Genomic DNA, 9720 nt, shown 5'->3' with positions numbered 1-9720 from the left:
TGCCAAACGCTGCATGGCCGCGCAGTCCTAACCTTCCCGGACAAATGGCAAACACGCCGTCACACTGACAGTCATCATACTAAACATTGTGGTTGTGTGGTCAAAAAAGATGAGTCATTGGACTGACACTGCAGGGTGATGGGGTGGCTCCCACTGCCGCCAAGAGGACTGAATGTTTTAAGCATTTATGGCACCAGGAGGGTGCTGGGACAGAAGATGTCTGGTACAGTATGTGGTAGAACACACTACAGGAAACACAGCATACAGATTAAATATACACAGTATGATCACAGAGGTAAATACAGCAGAACTGGGTTGTTTGATTTTATCAACATGGATGGGGTTTAGTGGAATAGAACATATTCAAATGTATTATGTTCACTGTAAAAAAATAATAATAATAAAGAAGAAGAAAACTAAATCGTCTGTATGTATCATAATTTCCTAAATATTTTTTCCTGTTGTATTGTTCTAATTGGTAAATTATAATAATAAACTTAAAGCTGGGGTTGGTAAGGTTGGGGAAACAAGCAACAGTAAGCTAATTTTAAAAGTTTGCAATTGAAAAAATGCCAGCCTCTCCCTTTAGGCTTCTGTCCTAAGCCCATCCACCAAAACACATAAAAGCACAGTGCCTGACTACTATCAATGAACATGGTTATTGTTAGTACTGTCAGCTATCAAGCTACCATGTTAGTATTTTGGCTGCACTTTCTCGTCCATTCTTGTGCAACTAGCTCGCTCCGGTCAGTGAGTGCACAGGCAACGCATTTGATTTATTTATTTGGTGCTTTGGGAAATTGCCCACACTACTTTGCTTTCTTGCAGAGAGTTAGATGAGGAGATTGATACCACTCTCGTGTCCATTACATACGAGCCTGTATGGAGCCAGTTGACAGTTAGGGTACCTTCGTATAAAGACGGGAAGCAGGGTGAAACAGTTACCCTGGCTCTGTCCAAATGTAACAAAATTCTCACTTTATGCTAAGCTAAGCTAACCAGATGCTGACTTGTCTGGCCTTGACTATACTGTCCTGTTTTCAGGAATGATTTCATATTTCTCTGCTGAAAGGCGAGAGGTCTGTGCACTTCCCTAAAGTCTAAGATTGAAATGAATCCAAGGCAAGCCAGCTTTTAGTATGTAACAAGTTTGTAAGCCACTTGCTGTTTAACATGAAATGAATACAAAGAAACCTGAAACGTCCAGCAGAGAGCAGACTTAGCAAGAGTTAGCTAGTTAGGTCAGTCGCTGCCAGTTACAAGCCAACATGCTAATAAGAAACAACAACAACTACAAATGCTAAATACACCATTCTGATATGTCTGCTAGTCACCAACTTTGCTACACAACAGACTATTTTCATCTCTCTCCGATGTTCCTGATAATGCTAATGCTAATGCAAGCTATCTTGGTGTACGCAGCTCTTTCATTGGTCAACCTAGTACAAACAGCAGTGGTGGGCAGGGCAGCAGCTCAGATCCAAAATTTCTCAATGAGGGAAATAGAATATATGTGCTTTCTATGGAAGCCCATTTCCGCCATTAATTATGATTTACCATGGGGATTTTTTTTTTTCTTTCAGTGGCAGAAATGTGCTTCCAGCCCCTTCCCACAGTTTTTTTCTTTTATGTTTTATGTGGGAAAACCAAATACATAAAACAAAATATTAATCATAGCAGATATATATATATAATATACTTTAAAATGCGAGTGAAGAGAAAGCCACTCGCACCTGCCAAGTTCTTTTACCAATATAACCAATAAAACAAGTGTCAATATAGCAAATAAAAAATAGGTAGAAAAGTAAGTGATACGATGTAATAAAACAAGGGACTTAAAACGTACAGGTTTATAGTTCTAATTTAAATTCTGTCAGTGCTTACTCTAACTATCCAAAATGAAAATAAACAAACTTTAGCAAGCAAAACTCAGCCTGAAGGCAGCTAATTATCTATGTGTGCACACAAACCTCAGCACACTACAGCCGTGTTGTTTGGGGGTTACCAGGCTTGTAGTTGTGCCGGGTCAGCACACATTTCTCTCTAAAGTGACACGCAGAGGGGCTGACATGTTCAGAGCTGTTTCACTGTGTTTCCTTTTTATACACAAACAACGTCCCACTGTCATCACTCCATCCTTCAAATACCAAAGGGCCCCCTTAAGAGTACGGGCTCAGTGTTGGCCTCTAGTCAGGCCCCATGATTTCTCCTGGAAAGCACGTCCCCAAGGAGGGAACTTTCAGTCAATGCAAACTCAGATATTTTCTTCTCTCCAGGTTTTCGGTGAGCAGCCTTACATCCTGAATAACAGAAATATACGCAAACATACAGTAGACTGGGGACGCTTGCAACAAGGGACAGTTAATCAGAGTCAATCAGAATCAAATGCTAGAGTGATGATAGTCATAAGGGACATGCTCAGTTAGACCCCGGCCCCACTGGAAGGATGGAAGACAGAAATAAACAAAACTTGTTGCTTGATGAACATTACTAAATAAATACATAATACTATAATGTCGTAAAAATATGCTTAGTTTCTGAATACTGTGTTTATTGATACAAGCCATGCCAAAAGTGTTACAACTGTCCCTAGTCTTCCCCGCTCTGCTGGTTTTACTGTCATAACCTTTTTCTCACACAGAAAGTTCTCCTCCTCTGAACGGTGCCTTCAGGAGGACAATGCCCACGTCCCCCCTCATGTCTTGTGACATTAGGATTGCATTACACTCTGACTGACATCACAACACACCCTCCCTGATTTTATTTTACAACTGGTAGTTAATCTCTCACCCTGTAAACCTGCCGCCTGTGTCAGTGTGCGTTAGAGGGAGTTTTCTCACAGGTTATCACTCTCACAGCTGTTTTTTCTTGTTCTCTGGCTGTAATTTAAGCTACTCTGCGATGATAATGGATTTAACAGGTTCCTTGGACCAGATGTGCTCCGCAGCCTCGGGATAGACTGCTAAGTATCACTTTGTCTTCATTTCGTCTAAGGTGGTCCTCCATTTTCAACCAAGGAAGGCTCACCTGGAGGTCTTTGCCACGCCTTTTTATTACCTTTAACTTTCCCATCATACACCTCACTTAACAGTTCTTATCCTACCCCTATGCATGGTAGCATAGCCTCACGCTCCATCTGATTCTCTCCAAACTCTTCTCTTTCATAGCCTAGCCACCCTGAAAACTACAACCTTAAAACTCAACCCAACAGTTTACCGATGTGCTGATAATCTTGTTTTCAAATACCTTAGATTCCTCATAACTTTCTTTTACAAAAGAGCCTTAGTCAGAACTAAAATCAATTACTTCAAGCCTCCAGGTTAGAGTATCACTTATCCAGTTAAATTCCACCAACACTCTCTTGTAGACAAGTATTTATGTTCCAATTGAAAGCAACTTATTTTATTGGAATAGTTCAGCATTTTGGGAAATATGCTTACTTGCTTTCTCGCCGAGAGTTGGGAAGAATTAATATCACTCTCACATTTGCCAAGTAATGCTGTTTATAAATCGCCACATCATAACAGAAGTTGTCCTAGAGCATTTTTCATACAGTATAAAGCATGTCTAGACCATACTCTTTATACTAATATTTACACAGACCCAACAATCCCCACCATGAGTGAGCATTATCTTTTAAGCGGCAGAAACCTCAAGCAGAATCAAGCTCTGGGCGGGCAGCCATGTGCCTCGACCTGTTGTTGAGCAAGGAGATGGATAGCTTAGCTAGCTTAGTTTAGCTTAGCATGAAAACTTGAAATAGGTAAGGCTAGCTCTGGTTCTGTCCACCACATCACCTCTAAAGCCCATCTATTAACACAGTGAATTATTTTTCATCTGTACAGAAAATAAAGCTTAAAAACACTTCCTGGATTGAACTGCTGGTTAAGGGATCTTGTGGTGATGACAAGACACTGGGTAATCACAGCTCCCACCTTGGTTTTTGTATGGATTTAACAAACCAGATATAATGTGCTCATTAGTGAAGCGCTGGTTGGTGTATTTTTACCTTTTGACAGAGTCATGCAAGCCATTTTTCTCTGCTTCCAGTCTTAAAGCTTAGCTCGGCTAGCTGTCTTATGGCGGTAGCCATGTTTACTGATGTCAATTTTCTCATCTAACTTTTGGCAGGAAAGTAAATAAGCATATTTCTGCAAATGTCTATTGAAGGTTTCAGTATGCTTCAAACTAAAAGGTCAGTCAACAAACAACATGCCAGATATAGGAGGGGGTGCCATTTTTTATAACTTTCAAAAGGAGGATCTGATAATCACACCCATTTCATGCAGCAATTGACAGGTGTGAGGAAGAGCGCATGATTTTAATTGTTCACTCAACTTCTTCTTCACTTCTTATGTTTATCAAGGTGCAATCTCATAAGTGCCTTTGAGGAGAGACTGTCGAAAAGTGTGTGCATCTTTATTCTCATTTGTATAATTAACTGTCTACACTGACTACAAAAACACGTAAATAAAACAGAGCTCTTGCAGTAGGAGGATTTTAACTCTCAAGCAATGCATGCTGGGAAGTCTGCTGAAAGTTTATTTAGAAACTTAATTTAATGAGTTGAATGAACCCTCAGCATTACATTAATTCAACACATCATTTTAAGTCAAAAGACTCAACAATGTTCAACAATGGTCTGAAAATTAAAACAAATTTTAAGTTGAATTAACTTGAAATTGGTACAACTTATATATTTCAGTTGATAAAAAAAGATGAATTGATTTAAGTAAATTCAAATGTGATGTTTTACAGTGTAACTAGTGATCACACTTCATAAACCAATAAATAAATGTGTTTATTGAAGAGTATTAATGGTTATATGACAAACTGACTCCAATACAAGATTTCTGAAATATGACCACCAGTGGCTACTTAAGAAATTTTTTCTGAAAGTAAATATTTTCCAGATTAACGAATGTTGCTGTATCTTGTGAGCAAGGATGAAAATGGGGATCTTGCAATTACTTTATGAAGCATCTTGACCCAAATGACCACAAAGCCAGCATTTCTACACTCTTAACCTTTCCCAGATGTGTGAGTCAACAGAGAGACGAGGGTGTGGACGAAATAGGTGCAGCAACGAGATGGGAAAACAGTGTTGAAAAGAGTGGAGCAGTGGGAGAAGGAGAATATAGCAGGGTGAGTAAGGAGGGGAAAGAGGCTGTCACTGCCTCCAGGGGTGAGGCAGGGGGCCAGAGGTAAGAGAGATGGGGGTCTCTGCTGTCTGGGTGGTGGGACCACAGGGAATGACAGAATTATTAGGACGAGCATCTGACAGGAAATAAATACAGTGTGGGCAGGATCGCCGAGAGGCAGCCAGACAGACATTGTTGAAAACTACAATAAACTGTGTAGTGGGCCTATAAGGGTTAAGAAAACTTTTCATAGTGTGCTGCACCAGAGAATTCATGACCTTTGCTGCTCAGACTGAAGGTAAATCTTTCTTCCAGAGGGTATCAAACAAATACTCTCATTTTAGATAGTCCTGCAGGTTTCTTCACTTTATTTAGGAACTACACTGTTGACTTTATCCAGTTTAATAAAAACTGTTGATTAGATTTCATTTATTTTTAGCAAAAAAACTAAATTAACTCAGTCTGTTTGGGAAAAATGTGGTCACACTTTCTATTTCAGAACTGTAATAAGACAAACAAGCTGTTAGCAATTAGACAAAAACTAGAAATAATTTGTTCTTTAATAGTCAATAAATAAACAGCTATACCCAAATTAGATACCATAAAGCAAATAGCACACTAGTGAGATGTAGTAAGTCGCACTTTGTGTCAAATTAGACAGAAACTAAAACAAACAACAAACCATACCTACCTCTGCCTCTATAATTTGGACCTGGTTCACATGTTATTTTTAAATGGAGAAGTGGTTTCACTCCAGTTTACAGTACACTTCTGTTGTAATGTGTCCCTAATTTGACACAAAGTACAGCTTATCATGTCTGTCATGTCATGTACGAGAGTACTGTAAAATAAAGTGCAACCAAAAATATCATCAAATTTATCTTGTTCCGGTCATTTCTGTTCAAGTTGTTGAAATGTGTGTGGATTATGTTTCTGTTGTGTCTGGATTTGCTGCGATGTGCTGATTAACAGATGGAGCAGGAAGACGACTGAATACCTCAGTAGCTGCACTGGTTAAGGGTCATCCATCCTCTCTGTCATTTGTACGAGGATATCTGAGAGGAAAAGAATGAAAGGCATGGAGAGCAGAGACTTAGAAGAAAGCGGTGGCTTTGAAGAAGCCTCTTCGTATATATGTCAGTGTCAAGAGTTTTCAGCCAAACTGGACGCGGGACCCCTAAGCAACACAAACAAACAGCTGAAACACTTCTGTGTTTCTGACAGAGTCAAGGAACAACATGAAAGAACATTTTTCTCATTCTGCTGAAGACGTGACTCCTGTCAGATGCTCGTCCTAACTCAGTCTGTTTGGAAAAAATGTGACTTATATGGCATCCTTTTAGTCTGCAGCCTTGTTTTTAGGCAGCATTTGGTCTGGCTTGGTTTCCAGCAATTCCCAGTGTAACAATTAAAAAAGGGTTAGTAGAAAAGCAGGAAAATGTACCAACAATCAGAGAAAAATGGTAAATTAGCTTCAAACAGGGCAAGCCAAACATTATCCGGTTGTGCTCACAATTTAACTGTCTTGAACGTCTGGGCATAAATTGAAATGTCTTTGTAGCTTCAGGGTAACTAGATGCGTCGCCTTGATGTGGTTTCGACATCCCCGAATGACTCCACAATAATGAAAGCAAATGACTGTACTAATGCTTCCTGGCCAGGAGATCAGGATATCGCTCATTCAGTGTGTAATTTTTCCTGACCACTAAACATACAGACAGCAGAGACCTTCCAAGAGCTGTGTGTGAAAAGTAAATCAAAAGAAATAGATGTAAGGGAGAATTCTTTTAAGTTAAGACAAGGTATGACTCAATTTAAGACAAATGCAACCAAGTTGTGTCAGATCAAATATTTATTTTCTGCCACCGATGTTTTGTTTTACAAGCTAAAGTGGTTGGATGCCTCAAGAAATTTGAGTCCAAATCACTGGACTGTTGTTTTAAAGAAGACTTTTCACTGTTTATCCTAAGACTAGCCTGGTTCCAGACCTCTAAATTGCTGCTCAGATCTCCAGTTTCTTCAGTGATTGAAACAGGTCAGTTGTGATGCTTGTGGGCTGCTGTTTGTCTGGTTGGGGAGCCAGCCACCAATCAGAGCTTTGATGAAGAATGAGAACTTCATTTTCAGAAATATGCATACAGAAAAATTGACACAAGAAATGGCAACAAGGATGAATACGATTAATACAGCTGCACAGCGTATTAGAAGGTGATTCACAGCAACTGTTGATCGAAAAGAAGTGGACAGATATGTGTGAAAGTGTAACAACTAATATGGATAAAATGTAATAATGATGAGGTATGCTGTGCGCATTTACGCATGAGGCGCAGCAGCCTAACTTTATGAACATTACTGCTTGAACGGAAATGTTTAAAATGCCTGAAAGCAGCTTCTCTAATCATTAAATCATCTATCTGGGTGATTTCTTTATTCTGTGTTATTTTGATGTCTGAATGTTTTCTTTAATAATTTACTTCCTGATTACAAAGGTTCCTTTCAGTCATTTTAAAAGTTTCCAGTTTCCTTTTTCTGTGCCTTTAGTTGATGGTACAGCTGAAAATTTGACAGGAAAGGAGGGAGAGAGGAGACAATATGCAGGAAAGGGCTGCAGGTTGAAATTAAACCGGGACCACTGCAGAAGACTCATAGTCTGTGCTTCTCCAACTTGCCGAATGTGCCGTTTGAATAGGGCCCCTGACATTTAATTGGAATGGGAAATGACACTGATGACATGATCAATACTGCGCTCCAAAATGACTCTGGCTCCAAATGATGTCACCAGCACATCAGGGCAATATCCAAGATATTCTGGCTTCAGTTTTGTGTAGTGGGAGGAAGTGGAGACGTGTCATCCATCTTTTATTTATGTCAAGGCGTTTAACAAGCAAAAGTGGAGCTGGACACGCGCTAAATGCACTTGTGCCACGCACTTTAGACCATGTGCTATAGATTGTCTAAGTAGGGCTAAATAGGGCCTCTGTGAGTTTGCATTCATGCATAGTGTTTGCTTTGAGCTAACATTATCATGCTAATATGCTCATGATGATAATGATAATATGGTGATGTTTTTAATATTTGCCTGGTTCACTATCTCTGTAGAATCTTAGGCCGACAGTCACTGGGATTAATCCTAAGGTGACCGTAAATGTCTCTATAAAATGTCATGACAATCGATCTGTTGTTGTGACATTTTAGTCTAACATCCCTAGAACCATACTGCTAGTGTGGCTAAAAACATTACTGTACTTTGGTTTGTCAAAAACCACCAATTTAGGATAGAAAATCAGTTTTGACAACGCAAAGTAAGATACAGAGTACAAACTTGACGCATGACTGCACATTTATTATATTATACATGTGTTTTGGGAAAAGAACAGGGCTCTTCAATTTAACAGGGTCAATGGTCAGCGCTGTGCAACAGGCATGAAGTTAGAACAACATCTGTGAAAAATATGTTTTCCGTTCTGTGCCATACGGACAAAATGTCCCCTCAGTATGTTTAAGTGAGCATGTAATGTAACTAATGTTTGCAACAGCCAAAGGGAGCGTGCGTCTATTCATCAACATTATCTGTATCCATCTAAAAAGTAATATTATTCTGTGGAGTTTTTTTTAAATGTGACCACCATGCTTCTATGAAAAAGGGGTAATTTAATTTCCAGCAGGGCCCCAGTCCACAGAGGCGTACTCCGCTTGGAGCGGATCCACCAGGATCTCCTGCTAGGATGTGAAGATCACAGATCAACACAGGCCCTCAGTTGGGATCACTGCAGAGCTCTCTCGCTCTCATTCTTTAATAATGTCATTTATGTCTTTATTGTACCTGTGGAGGATGACAAACATAATTTTATTTCCATGCTTAAAGGCTGGTTGTGAAGGCTGAGTCCCTGGACACAAGCCCTGAGGTCCCTCTAAACTTTTACAGCGCCCCAAACCTATTTAATGTGGATACAATATAAACATTCTTGGGTACATGTCTTAATAAGTCAATGGGGATATCAGTTATTGTGATTTTCATTATCCTTCAGTTCACTGCTGGGATTCAGCCATATCTCCAGAATGAGGTAAGAAAATTATACCCCTGTGTGGGACAAAAGATAACTGTGCCTGTAGTGCTTCCAATAGGCCGTCGTATAAGCTATATAAACAGATTACGAGTATTTTGGCTATTGTAAAACTTCAAACTGATAAAGTAAGCTGTTCTGTTTCAGTGTGTCTGAAGAAAATGTATTTGAAGATAACACAAACATTTCTAACAAACACTCCTTTCAAAGGGCAGACCCCGGGGGTCTTTGGTGTGATTGGCAGTCAATGTGATTGCAATCTGGCCCAAGTCCCGGAGAAACGTTCAGAGACCAGTTTCATATACTGTATATGGTCAGGTTAGAGGTTGTCTGTGTCTTGTTCACCAGAATTAGCGCCTGGACAGACAGCTTTCTGTTGAATTCTCTGCTGAATAGTGGAGAGACATATTAAAGGAAAATCCTGGTTTATCTCACTTTGGTGTATTTCCTATAAATGTGATTATTGGGCCTCTCTGGCTTGTGCTAACTTTGCACTTGTCACCTTCATTGTAGAG

Source organism: Lutjanus erythropterus, chromosome 15, assembly GCF_056507025.1.
Source record: "Lutjanus erythropterus isolate fLutEry1 chromosome 15, fLutEry1.hap2, whole genome shotgun sequence".
NCBI classification, from domain to species: Eukaryota; Metazoa; Chordata; class Actinopteri; order Lutjaniformes; family Lutjanidae; genus Lutjanus; species Lutjanus erythropterus.
This window is presented reverse-complemented; position numbering follows the sequence as displayed.